Consider the following 12,946-nt stretch of genomic DNA (forward strand, 5'->3'; position numbering starts at 1 on the left):
TTTGCCCATGTTTGAAAGTTTTTTAATATTAATTTTAGATAGCCGTCACAGCAGCAGAAATGATGTGTCATGTTTCATCTTAAAACCAAGCCCTGAATTTTATGGTACAATATACAGTGCTGACTTATACATATGCAATCACACAGCATAGTCAGGAACATATGCAAAGAGTAGTAGTTATATTGCTTTGATATTTAAGTACCTGAGAATTACAACATTGCTATGTAAATACATGCACGCATAGAGACAGGCAGACTGGAAAGGATACATACATGAATAGACTAATTCAAAATGAGTGGAGGCAAAATGAATTATTCACTCCAGCTTTTTTTATCTGCATTATTCACGGGATGCATTGGAACACAATTATCCACTTGGTCAGGAGACCTCTACCCAAAGTTTACCATGCTGGACTCACAGAAGACACAGAAAAGGTTATTTCACAAATTGAGGCTCAATCCAGCTCTGCATTTAATAGTAATCATTGCACACCAAGATTAATAGAACATCATTCAGTGACTGAGAAAGCAAGTTATGATGAAGAAGCTGTTGAAACAGGAAACAGTTGATTTCCCAGGAGTCCCGTAAATCCACCTCTGATGTCCTTTCAAATTCTCCATTATTGCTGCAAAAATTTTAAACACCAGTAAGGGGGTGAAACGGCTGACATGCTCATTTACCACGAGAAGAATTGTGTTCTGGGCCTGCGCATGCAAACTGGTTCAATGTGCTTAGCAGATACATCAAAAAAGAGAGACCTCCTTGGAGTGGCTTTGGAATGCACAGCAGCACCTCCCTGCCTTTGTTCTGCCTCACCGGTGCCACTGAGCACCTTCTTGCTCTCCCACAGCATCCTTCCCCTTCAGCATCTCATTCGGGGGGGGTTGCAAACTTTCACATGCCTATGACACTGGGGGCAAGGAGACCCCTGGTAAAGGGCTTGCAGGGTACTTCGGCTCTGTACAGACCTTCTGATGCTCTAACAACAGCAGGCCATAAATCTTTGCTAGGCATAAAACAATCCAGCCAAGAGAACTCTAATACCATAGGATTTATTTTATTTTATTCTGTTTATTTTAAGTCGAATAATTTTATACTAAATTAGCTCTGATGCTGTTCTGGGTATTCTGCCAGCTTTTAAATTGAGCCACCCAAGCAGAAAAGGCCAGGTACCATCTCACAGCGAGATGCCAGCTTGAATTAGCTACTAATCAGTTAAAGGCAGATCCCGAAACAGGAGATAACACCATCCGCAGTGAGTTTTCCTTTAAAAACTCTACCGATTCTCCACATGTTTTGTGATCCGTAATTAAGAACCACTGCAGCTGTCATCAGAGCGGTAGCCCATCAAAACACTCAGAGTATGATTTTTGCAATTCAGGCCCTGACGTTCCCTTGGTGCAGGGAATCTGGGTTCAATTTTCAGCTCTGTTACAGATGCACCACCTTTCCATAGACAAGTCACTCTCTTTGTGACTTACCTCACCACTCACCAGTGATGTGTGCACAGCTTTCCTTGTCAGCCACGTAACCTATTTAGGCTGCAAGATAATGCCAGGGAAACTATTTTCCACAATAAGGGTCTTGACATAAATGCCTCACCATGACATTAAAAATGACAGTGTTGAGAAACTGATAACCAGCATGTGATTCATGAAGGACTCACAGAAATCGGAGGTTTCAGTGTCCACACATGAACGTTGTTTGCTGTAATGCTGATACTGATTCTTCAGAATCCAAATCTGTTTCTTCTTCATGTGTGTTGAAGCATTATTTGCTTTCAACTTCATTATTTTTCCACTAAATAAGAAAGAAAAAAATATTTAAATCCACATCTCAGAATTTTCACTTACAATCTTTCCTCCCCTATTAAAATATTTTCTTTCCTACTGAAATATTTTTGCTCATGTAAAAGTGTATTCTGCTGCTTTCTGTACTAGTATCAGCAAGTCAAAAGCACTACTTATCCAGGAATAAAGTCCTCTTCTGTGCACCAGACTAATATTCTTCCCAAGAGAATGACAAGCACCTACGGTATTTCCATGCTTGGGAAAGAGACAATTTTAAAACCACCTTTCAAAGGCTAGGTTCAGTAACTTTGAGTAAGCAAGAAAAGTGCTTTTTGTCCTCTGCACTTTCTTGTCATTTGATGGAGATGCCATCAGCTCCCAGTGGTCCTGAAGCACGGCACGACTTCTGCTGCCAGAGCCAGCTGCTTTGCCATTAACCACAGCCAGGCTCCATCCACATTGCTGGAGCTGAAGAACGCAAAACACATTTTAACCAACAGGTCACATTTACCAAATCCTAGCCATGCATGACTTTACTATGTGAACAGCCGATTCTTATGTTTCTTCATCAAGGAGTTTTTCTTCCTGCTTTCTCAGCTGTACAGTGTCTCTGCATTTTTTTTTTGGCTTGAGGTCTCTGCCTAATTATCTGTAACCTTCTGTTCGAAGATCGCTGTCCTGGCCTGATAAAAACCAGTAACTTTGAAAACAAACTGGGTCTTAATTTTCCTTGACAGCCCTTCTTTAAACATGTGGGCAAAGCCCTGGCTTAATTAAATGCACATTCGTATTCCAAACAAATTAAGTACAATTAAGGACTCTGAGTTATGGGTATCTATCACTCGGCGATGTTTTTGTAAAAATTACCACATTTAGATCAAACACAGAGGACCCTTTGCTTAATTGCTTCATTAGGGCCCGATGCAATAGGCTTCATAAATACAGGGTCTGATGTCTCTTTGGGAATTGCCCAAAAGACGGCTCTTAAAGTAATTGCTTCCACATTTCTCCCCGTGCAATGTTCATGTGCTCGCTGATCAAAATGGGATGGCTCTCAGACATACAAGTGGCTGTGGGTCCCGTCTCGTCTTCCAGCACCAGGACTCCTGCACAGCTCCCAGCGGTGGCTGGGTTCAGCCCCGTGGTACTACCTGCCTGGCTGCCACGAGCAGTGGGACAGCTCAGGCAGAATAAGGCCGCCTGCAGCATGCTGGTGGCACGTGCTTTTCTCTTCTGTCACCTACAGATCCCGCAGGCTGAGGTAAACAGGATGCTTTGGGATTTATTTTTCTAAAAGTTGCTCTGAAACAATAAGGAAGTCACAGAATACAGAAGATAATTTGCCCTCAGATCTTTCACTAGTGTTATCCTTTTAACAAACACAGCTATTACAACCCTTTAAAAAGGAAACTTATTTATAATGACTGCTTTAGCTGAATGCAAACTACCTTTGATTTAATTAAACCTTCCTTTGATCGCACCTATAGTTAGGAATCCAGTTAGAGGGAGTCTAGAAAAGAGAATTAACCCTCGCTCAGATTAAAGCCATTCAGTGCATTCGTACAATGTGGGTGCAGAAAGGGATCAGGGCACAGATAGGATTTTGTTGCTGTTGTTGTTTTGTTGCTGTTTTTTGATGAGATGTAAAAAGAGCAGCAAAAGAAGATACGTAATTCCCTTTTTGCATTTGTCTTCTCGCTTAGCTGACAGACTCGGGAGTTGTTTGGAAGCCAAAATAACCAGTGTGCACCCAGAAGCAACAAGAATGATTGCAGCAGAGCTCAGAGGGAGTGGGAGCTACCTTGACAGAACAATGAGAAATAGCATGTCATTCGCAAAAAAGAACCAAAACCAAAAAACACCTGCAAACATTTCAATCAAATATTCCTGTTTTTCTTTTTTTTTTTTTTTAACCAAGAAAAAAAAAGTCTTAACTAAAAGTTTTTCCTTTCCAGTTCTCTCTTCCAGCTCCCTTTGTATTTAGCTTTTTTTTTTTCTTCTTCATTTGCTCTTGAAAAAAGAGAACAGAAAATTGGAAAGAAAGTAAAAGGGAAAAGAAAACAAATGCTTCCAAGCTTTGATCTCATGCTAAAAATACACAAAAAGGCATTATTTCTTTCATGAAACCATCTACTTTCTAGGAAGTGCTGATTTTTTTTTTTTTTCATTGAGATCATCACTAGTTCCACAGAGCTGCTAGCAATTTAAGTCCATGCTAGTGAGAAGTGTTGTACAGGGGCTGTGCTGTTTCATTTACGAGTGGTATTATTTCATGAGTAAATGTGATTTCATCACGGCCACATTGACAAGATCAGTGTTGACAAAACTGTAGACAGATGCAGCAGAGAAGGTAGAAAACAGGCAACAATATTAGCACTGCTGGGGTCACAGGGGATCTTGAAACATCAGATAAGGTACACCAAATATTATTTCGCTGAAAATGATTTAAAATCATATGGAACAGACTTTTCCATGGCCCCTTCTCTCCAGCTGATGCAGTTTGGGGCTGGAAATACCCCTCTCCCCCCAAATAGGATATCTTTTCCCCTGACATTTCACCAACCATCCAGGGGGTGGGAGCGCAGCCACCTAGCACTGCTGTACCTCTGTCATTGGTCTAACAGTACCACAGCGTCTGCCCATCAGTTCTTTGGGCCACCCAAGCCTCTAGAAGTTGCAGATTTACAGATTTGCAAATTTTTTTGCTGTGGATAACAGCAGGATAAAGAACTTAGCAGGCACGAAGAATGTGCTAACAGCTCTTCTGTAAACCAGAAGTCAGCCCGATTTCCTCAAGCCGTAAAAGTCCATCAACCTCCAGCGGCCAAAGAAACATAGCTACTTATTTTCTGACTGCTTTATTCTCCAGACCAATTTTCCTCAATGCTGAAGAAAAAAAATGAACGGCAGATTGTCCAGTTCATGACTGGATGGCTGGCAACAGAAATCCTATTTCCAAACTGACCCCTGCTTTCCAGCATGGCATTCATTAATTCCACAGTCTCACATTTCTAGGAAGATGTCAGTCATGTATGTGATTTTTCTATCAGCTATTAATGCCAGATCACAAGGTGAGAAAGCAGGGGTTTTAATCTCAAGACCCTCAGGAGATGGAGCTGAATACATTTGGTGTGAGCCATGTGTCTGGAAATGTCAAGGACAAATATTTTTAAAGTAAGGAGTGTTCATATCCATGTGTAATCTTAAGTACTACAGAAGTGATCCAAAACATAGCACTTTCCTTCTTGCTATGGTTGTTCAGCTGTAGCCAGCATATAGCTGCTGCTTCCCAGGAATTAATTTTAGACCATCTAACTAGGCATCTATGCATTTAGGAATTTGCATATTTATACTCACTAACATTTTAAGGCTCTCCTAAAACCTTTGCCCATGGCAGGATGTTTAGTTTTTTATTTGCAGAAAGGAAAAGTTTTACAGCAAAAGTTCCCCATCTGTCCCCAGGAACTGTCTGCTCCTTCGTTCTGAATACGTGATTAGTTCCTCACCTCTGTATTTTGTGTCTTTCCTCATTAGGCTACATGTATTTTCCCATGGTCTGCAAAACCAGGCACTGAATTTATTACAAAGTCCCTGGTTTGGTGGGAGCACAAGTCAGCTGGGAGCAACAACAGACATTTCCAGCAGCAGAAAAGCCTCTGCCTCACTAGCCCATAGCAGCATCAATAGCTGGAAAAAACACTCGCACGACACCTCTTTCACAGCCACTGGCCATTGCTGCAACCAAGGACTGCTATTTAACTAAGCGTTGCATATGGTCACTCGTTTGCCCTTCACATCCTGTCACTGATTTTCTTGCTGTGGACTGGCTTATAATCATTCAAGTTCAAGACTAAAGGGTGTAAAAATTGTCAGCCTTCCTGTTGATGTGAACCAGGTGTGCCCATTTATGTGTAACCACATAGAAAAGGGAGACAGAAAGAGAAATTTCTGAAGAAAGCACAACGATGCTGACCCTCGTGATATCTTTTCCTAGATAGCTGCTCTACTGCTTGAAATACAGATCCGAGCCTGCTTTTAGCTGCTAACTGCCCTATAACATATTATCCTACTTACTGCATGCAGTTCCAAACATCTTGTATCTGGAAGCAACAAGGGAGAAGGCTCCTTTATCAAGTCAATCTCAAATCTCATTATGTTCCTCTACAACAGTTTCCGTAAACATTCAGCAATTTTCAGTGTCTGAGTTGCGCAGCTGAAGAGGTGCATAAACAGGCTCCACTGAAATGTGAAGATGACTGATAATGTACTAACATTGAGACCCCTTGCTGTGATTATTACCCCCTGAGTGCTCCTTACAGAATGTGCCTCTTATCTCACACTGACAACGCTAATAGAATATGCATAGCCCTATTAGCATACAAGATAATAGCACCCTGGAGGGGACAGAGCCATAAAACTTTAAGTAGAAATCAAAACAGAAGGAGGAAGAAAAAGAGAACATTGTCACAAGCCAAAAAGAAAAAAAAAAAAAAAAAAGAGCCCAAGGGCAAATTTTGCTGCAGAAAACACACATAGTCATAATTCTTGTTCTAGTCACCATGCAAATGGTAATAGTCTTTAGTCCCATGAATACTATCAGTGCCACGTTTGCTGTGAAACATTAATTGAGATAATGTGCCCCTTTCGGATGCAGCAGGGAGCCGTATGTCAAATTGTACCACAACAAAATTATGGCAACATCTGCAAGAAATATACAACAGCAGTTGGGGTGCCTCGCACTGGATAAGTCCAAGTGGGTCTTTGCCTTCACAGATGGCATCTGGGGAAGCGCTGGAGCCTGCGAGGACAGCCAGGCAGCTGCGACTTCAGGTGACGCGTGCACGTACCTGTAGCTCGCTACTTTTCAGCTGCTTTGCTGGTTGGAAGTGTTATCTCTTGACCCTACTTCAGTCACTTGGATAAAACCTCAAACGGTTCTTTGAATGCCAAGGCCTTTCTTTAGTCACGTCTGCCCAGCGCATTCACATTTGTTCCATGTAACCGGCCATTGTACCAGAGCTTTCACTGCGCACCCGCGGCTGGCAGCCAGCCACGCATTCATATGCTTTCCATCTTGCAGCAATAGCCAAAGTAAATCTTTCAGTGCTTGGCACAAGAGTGTGAATTCAATAAAAAAGGCTTCAAACAAGTTTGAGATGGCTTGTCTCTAAACAAACGAAGAACAGCGAGCTTTTTTAATGCTCATTGTGGTCCAGTTCCTGCCTACAGCAAAATCCAGATAACCCCCAGCAGCACTGACAACCCTGTCTGGTAAACCAGTCACCTGTCAAGCGGGCATGAAAATATCCACACAGCGAGGCTCAGAGGCTTGGAGGGAAGTGACCTGTTCCTTACCAGGAGCTTCAACTGGGGCAATCAAAGCTCCTTGTTGTCTTCTTTGTGAGATCTGAAACTTTCCACCGTTAGCACTGAATGCGTAGGACCTCGGGGTAATCGCTGCACGGAGCGCTGCACGCTTTTTGCTTTACAGAGAGATGGTGTCAGGAGGTAACAAGCGCTGGATCCCTGTGGTGCATTTTGAAGCATCGTGCAAAGTTTTCTGGGATTCTTCATAGCATTCACTGCGGTTTCTATAGAGCTAAACTCTTTGTACTGCGGCTTTGTGTTGCAAAGTTTTGCAGCTTGTGGGAGTCTGCCTCACTTCGTTTTGGTTGATGGCACTTTATGCTGATGCTTTCAGCAATTAGAACACAGATGGAAAAGACTAGTAAAGAAAATCCAGCCCTCCTGGAAAAGGAAAATATAGCGAAGGTTAGAGGAATGACTCCTCAATGTACCTGTGCATGTGTCTGTGTTTACGCATGCATACATGTTCTTCACCATGTTATTAAAGGCAGAACAGGTCATCTCGAAACCACAGGTGGTTCAGGGTTTGCTGAGGTATTTTGTTCAATGCTCTTTTGCGTTAAATACAGACTTTGGAATGCTCTCTGCTTTCTTCCTGGAAAGGTAACAAAACACCAGTATGTGCTGTATAGGAAGTAATGTTCCCTCATGTAAATCAGAGGTGTACAGTTCTCATACGTTATCTCCATTCAAATTTTTCCACCTCTCTGACTAGTCTTATTATAAGGAAGGGCTTACCATCAAACAAGGAACTTCTGCTTCCACAAAGAAGGCCTCCCAGCCTTGGCTAAGGCTGAAGAAATGCCTGGGTACCTTCCGCCAGAGAACCAGGGCTTTATGAATAGCTTCTAAATGCGTGTCTAAGAGGATCTCTGAGACATGGGATGCAGTGCTCCAGGACACTGAGTGGTGGTTCCTATCATTCAGCCACAGCTGGCAATATTCACTGGTCAGTGCTTGGCAGATGTGGGAATAATATTTTGTACATTGGGTGATTGTCAATTACCTGGTTTAAATTGGTTTCTGTATTAAAAAATAATAATCTCAAGATGCGAAAAACTTGTTTAAAAATTTAGAGGTGTTATAATATGACAATGAGAACAGAGAAAACTTTGTGCACTTTAGAGGAAAGTGAGTAACCTCCGCTTCAGCTTTGATCTCTAACTTTTTACTGTATCTCCTTCTTTCATATCTGTATTTAACGAGGCCCAGCCCCTGTATTTGGGTCTTGCCACACTCACTCACTGAATCACACCTCAGTTCAGCAGTGCACCTAAACACAGGCTCCTTTCTAAAAGTTTAACCTACAGATGTCAAAGTTTTGCTGGTGGATATTTCCTGGCTAGAACAGTGGAAAGTCTCCCAGTAAAAATTTGTTAGTTGTGTGTTACTTACATATTCCTCCAGAGAAGAATAGATGCTCCAACACAGCAAGGTTCTCTGTGTATGAGAAACACCGAGCATGTGCGCACTTCAGAAAGACAGGGGGAAAGATTATCAGGCAGCTCATTTCAACAGCAACAGCAGCAGTCATTTAATGCACAAATAATTATTCCAGAATAAGTATCTTTTTTTTCCCCCTGAGCTAAGGTATAACTTTTCTTTAGCTGACATTATCTCCAAGGTTCCTTAGCAGCCCAGGACACAGCGAAGTAATACAGTGCAGTCTGGATGTTGTTATGTATTTATTAAGTTGTATCAGGGCCCATTTAGTAGCAGCTCTGCAGTTTATCAAGTAAATATCGAATGCCAAATACAAAAGAGAAGAAAATAGCAACATAAAAAATTTATCTTTGGGGGAGGAGAGGGAGAAAGAGAGAGAGAATGGTGCTGATAATGTGATTGTGCCTTCAGCAAAAGTGGCTAATATCCTTTTGCAAGGGGTGCGGTGTAAAAATATTCCAGAGCTGGGGGAGGAGAAGCGAGGAGAGGTGAGCCTAGCTGTTGTTTGTTTGTTTTAAAGTGTATTCTGGTTGCAGGCTAGGTCAGCGGGTGGCCAGACTGAGAAAATGAGTCCCCCGGGCTGTAATAATTGTAACTGTCAGGGAAAAAAAGTCAAGGTCTTAGATAGCAGTGGTCTGCTCTGACTTCTGACCATGGAGAAATATATATGAAAACTATTGCCTGGGGCACTATGGGAAGAAACCAAGAGGTTTTAACTCCTGGTGGCTTGTGTTTATGAATTGGAAAACTCATTTTGCACCTTGGTGGTTTGTATCTTTCTGATTATTTTCATTTGCAGTATAAATGAAGCTGAAGATATTCCTTTTCCTTATGCCCAAATCCGTGATGCAGTGAACACCTATTACTAGACTGGCTTTACATTTCTGAGTCCCAAACAGCATGGAGACTTATAACTGATCATTTAACAGTGGATATTCACAAGCAGAGTCTGAATCTGATTACCTCTCACAGTGCACTCATTACTTACCAGAGCAGTCCATGGTTGCCTCCAACTGATTATTCCTGAATTACACAGAGGTAACTCCACTGACTTCACCAGAAATACATGTATTCCTAATACAAAAGTAATGCAAGAGAGAGATAAGAGGTTGAAAAACATAAACCATCAAGATTAAACCATGCAAACAGGAGAGAAAAAAAAAAGAAAAAAAGAAAAAAAAAATAAAAGAAAAACAAGAAGCCATAACCCTGGCTTTTTTTTTTTTTTTTTTTTTTGATTATGCAACTGTGCACTAGCTAGTGAAACTGGTCAGGCTTTGTATGAATTTTCAATCTGCCCCTTTACTTAAGGAAGCATTGGAACTTAATGAAAAGTCTATTAACAAACCCAAGGATGCATTTGGGTTGCTTGTTACACACAGGCCAGGCTGGGGGTCTGGAGGCAGTGCTCTTGTCTCACTTTTTGTCTTTGTACCCAAAAACCAAACCAAAGGGAGAGGACACAACGATGGCAACACAGACATGCTGGCGAGAAAAACTGTTGGGCATTCAGCGGGTGTATGCACAGGGTAGGATCTTTGCCTGCACATCTCACTGCTCCTGAATGTGTTTCTTATGTACCATAAAGGAGAAACAACTCTTCCAAGTGGCTAAGACTGCAGAAACAACCATATTTGCCACTTAAGCATCCAAATAGGTAAGAACATAGCCCAGACAATTTCCTTCTCTTGCCAGGGCACAGGAACAGGCTGGAAAGCAATACTGTGATACAGCACATTTTGAGATTTTGAACATTGCTTCCATTTCCATGGCTTGAAACTAAAGCATCTGAGTAATTTTGCAAAATTCAGTGCTGTCAGATCATCTGTGCTGGAGCTTTCAGTGTGTCCCTTAGTCTTTGGCTGAGGAACATACCCTGCTGCTGACAAGATTCCTCATCAAAATGCACGTCCATCTTCAAAATGCTCTGACTTCAATTAAATGTTATTTTTCACTGTAAATTGTTTTGTTCAAATACCGCAGATAGCCTTCTAATATGAATTAATTAGTAAATACAACTTAATATGAATTACTTAGTAGAATTGAAAATATTTATACATATAGCAAGACCCAAACAAATCATACAAACACCAAACAGCAACTATTCCCAGTGTGATCGTGACAGCAGCATCTAAGGTGGTGGTGGTAAAAGAGGATTACTCTTGCTGGGAGGTGATTTACTTGTTGAAAGTCACCGTAACAGCAAGCTGGATAACTTTTATGGGCCCCATCTGTACTTTACTCACCTTCCTTACAGCCTGCCTGTGTCTTGTGAGGGAAGCACGGCGTGCCTAATGGAGAAAGAGAGGGCAGTAAATGTTAGTGGGAAGGGATAAGCCCGGCGGAGCAGGCAGGCACCGTGTGAGGGAGGAATACGACGACGGTACTCGTGTCTTTCAGGGTTACACAAATCACTCCCCTGCTCTGTCTCCCAGTAGCCCCAAATCTCAGTAATTCATGTTTCATTGCATTTTGCAGATAGGCAGCAGAAATAAGAGAGGTGGCTTGCCAAAAGGAGGACACGAATTTCAGACCCTCTTTAGGGTTCCTTTTCCTCTGGGACACGGCAGCGCTGGGGAGAGCGTGGCAGAGGCAGACCCCAAGTCCTGCAGGAAACGCCAGCTCAGCTCCTCTGCCTGCCCAGGACAAGAGCCCTGACACTTTCACCCTCTTGCCCTGCACTAAACCTATGTTATGCTTGGGAAAAGTGGAGTTTCCAGAACGGCATCCAGTCCCAACTGAATGATTTCAAGCACAGAAAACTTACTGCTTCCCTTTGATAGCTGCTCCAGCAGCTAAGGACTTTTAGCATTAAGAACAATGCACCTTGTTGAGATTTGTCTCCCCACCGGGGGTCTTACCGTGCTTTTTGCCTGCTAATGGGGGGGATTTTTCAGGACTTTGGCCTCCCTACCTGTGAAGACCCTTATATGTCGGAACCATATTGCCACCGGATCTTCATTTGGGCAATAAATATTGGTTTATATGTGCCCATCCTGAGTACTGGAGTGAGCAATGTGGTTACCAGCAAGCAAAGCACACTGGTGCAACTGGGCCACCTGCAACCCCTCCAGCTGCCTGCTTTGAGGACAAGAGCAGGACGCAGGAGTGGAAATCTCAGCTCCAGAGGGACTTTTGCCACCCCGAGTCTCACTGACGAGCTCACCCTGAAGCCATCCCAGGACCAGGGTGCTGGCTGCCCTCGCTGCTCCATGTGCGGGAGGCAGAGCAGGGTGCAGCCGTGCACGGGGCCAGCTCGTGCTCAGCACCGTGCTGCAGCAGGGTGTTCACAGCGAGCCCCATCCATGGCTCGCTGATGTGGCTTGTGCCCGGACAAGCGAATGATTGTTCAAGCCGTTTGCTATTTTAAGGTGAAGGTGGTACATGCGGAAGATCTCAATGTCACTACAAAGCAGGGAGGGAGGCTGCGAGGAGGAGGAAGGCAGGAACCTTCACAACTAATGTCAATTTTCTGCATCAAATATTTTGATAATTAAACAAAGCTGATCAAGAGAGGAAAACAGCATGTCTCCAGAGCTCCGGAAGCAGAGGCCCATTAAATAGAAGAGTCAGAAAGTGCCAGAGGCGGCAGCCTCAGATTAATGGCACTCCAGTAATAGATTTTCCCAGGCACAGTCACACAGGAGACAACCACTGTGTAGGCAGAGCAGCGACGAGGCCGTTAAAGCCACAGTAACATTAAATCACCTGGTACCACGGGGCGAGGGGATGGATGGGAGAGCATCGGCTGCGGAGGGTGTAAAGCTCAATCTGCTTTCAGGCAACGGGACTGCATCCCAGTGGTCATTTACAGCGGGGAAAGCAGGCGGCTCAGATGTAGGATGTGGGCAAAAACAGACAGGCACTGGCTCCAGAAGGGTGGCGAGCCGAGCACAAGTATCTCTTCCCACAGTGAAGGAACAGGCACTACACATCCTCATGTTTGGTTTTGCTAGGCTCGCCGTGTTTCGGTTCAGCTGACCTTCTATTCTTAACCAAGTACTGGTTTTCTCGCTGATGGTTCCCTGTTGACTTTCAGGGTGCTCAGACACCATTCTGAATGTGTTTAAATGCAGCTAAATTTCAGGGAGGGAAAGGGAAGGAAGGCAACAGGGTGGGAAAGCAGCCCTGTTTTATTATCAGGTCAGTTTTATCTCAGCAGTGTTTGAACTGATCCTCCTTGAAATGGCCATCTTGTCTAAATCATTTCTATCCACTTTTATAATACAATAACAACAGAAACAAGGGCTTCTTCCACGCCAGGCTGGCATGGATTAGGGTCCACCGCGAGAGAGCTTCGCTCCCAGCTGGGCTGTATGGAAACCAGATGAAGTGGCTGAAAATCG

General features: G+C 43.3%; 1 long non-coding RNA gene across 3 annotated transcripts in view; it reads right to left on the reverse strand.

Annotated features, from left to right (window-relative positions):
* The window catches only part of LOC311422041, a 55,255-nt gene continuing 42,309 nt past the window's right edge, over window positions 1-12,946 (reverse strand). The window contains exons 2-7 of one of the 3 annotated variants that reach the window (XR_014685155.1): window positions 10,847-10,891; window positions 9,589-9,674; window positions 8,553-8,628; window positions 7,146-7,538; window positions 1,667-1,800; window positions 1-625 (exon numbers count right to left, since the gene is read on the reverse strand). This is a non-coding gene — a long non-coding RNA (uncharacterized lncRNA). Of the gene's footprint in view, window positions 626-1,666; window positions 1,801-6,532; window positions 7,539-8,552; window positions 8,629-9,588; window positions 9,675-10,846; window positions 10,892-12,946 lie in introns of those variants that run through there. The other 2 variants (XR_014685156.1, XR_014685157.1) reach the window with 2 other exon arrangements.

This window comes from Aythya ferina (assembly GCF_964211825.1).
Source record: "Aythya ferina genome assembly, chromosome: 21".
Taxonomy (NCBI): Eukaryota; Metazoa; Chordata; class Aves; order Anseriformes; family Anatidae; genus Aythya; species Aythya ferina.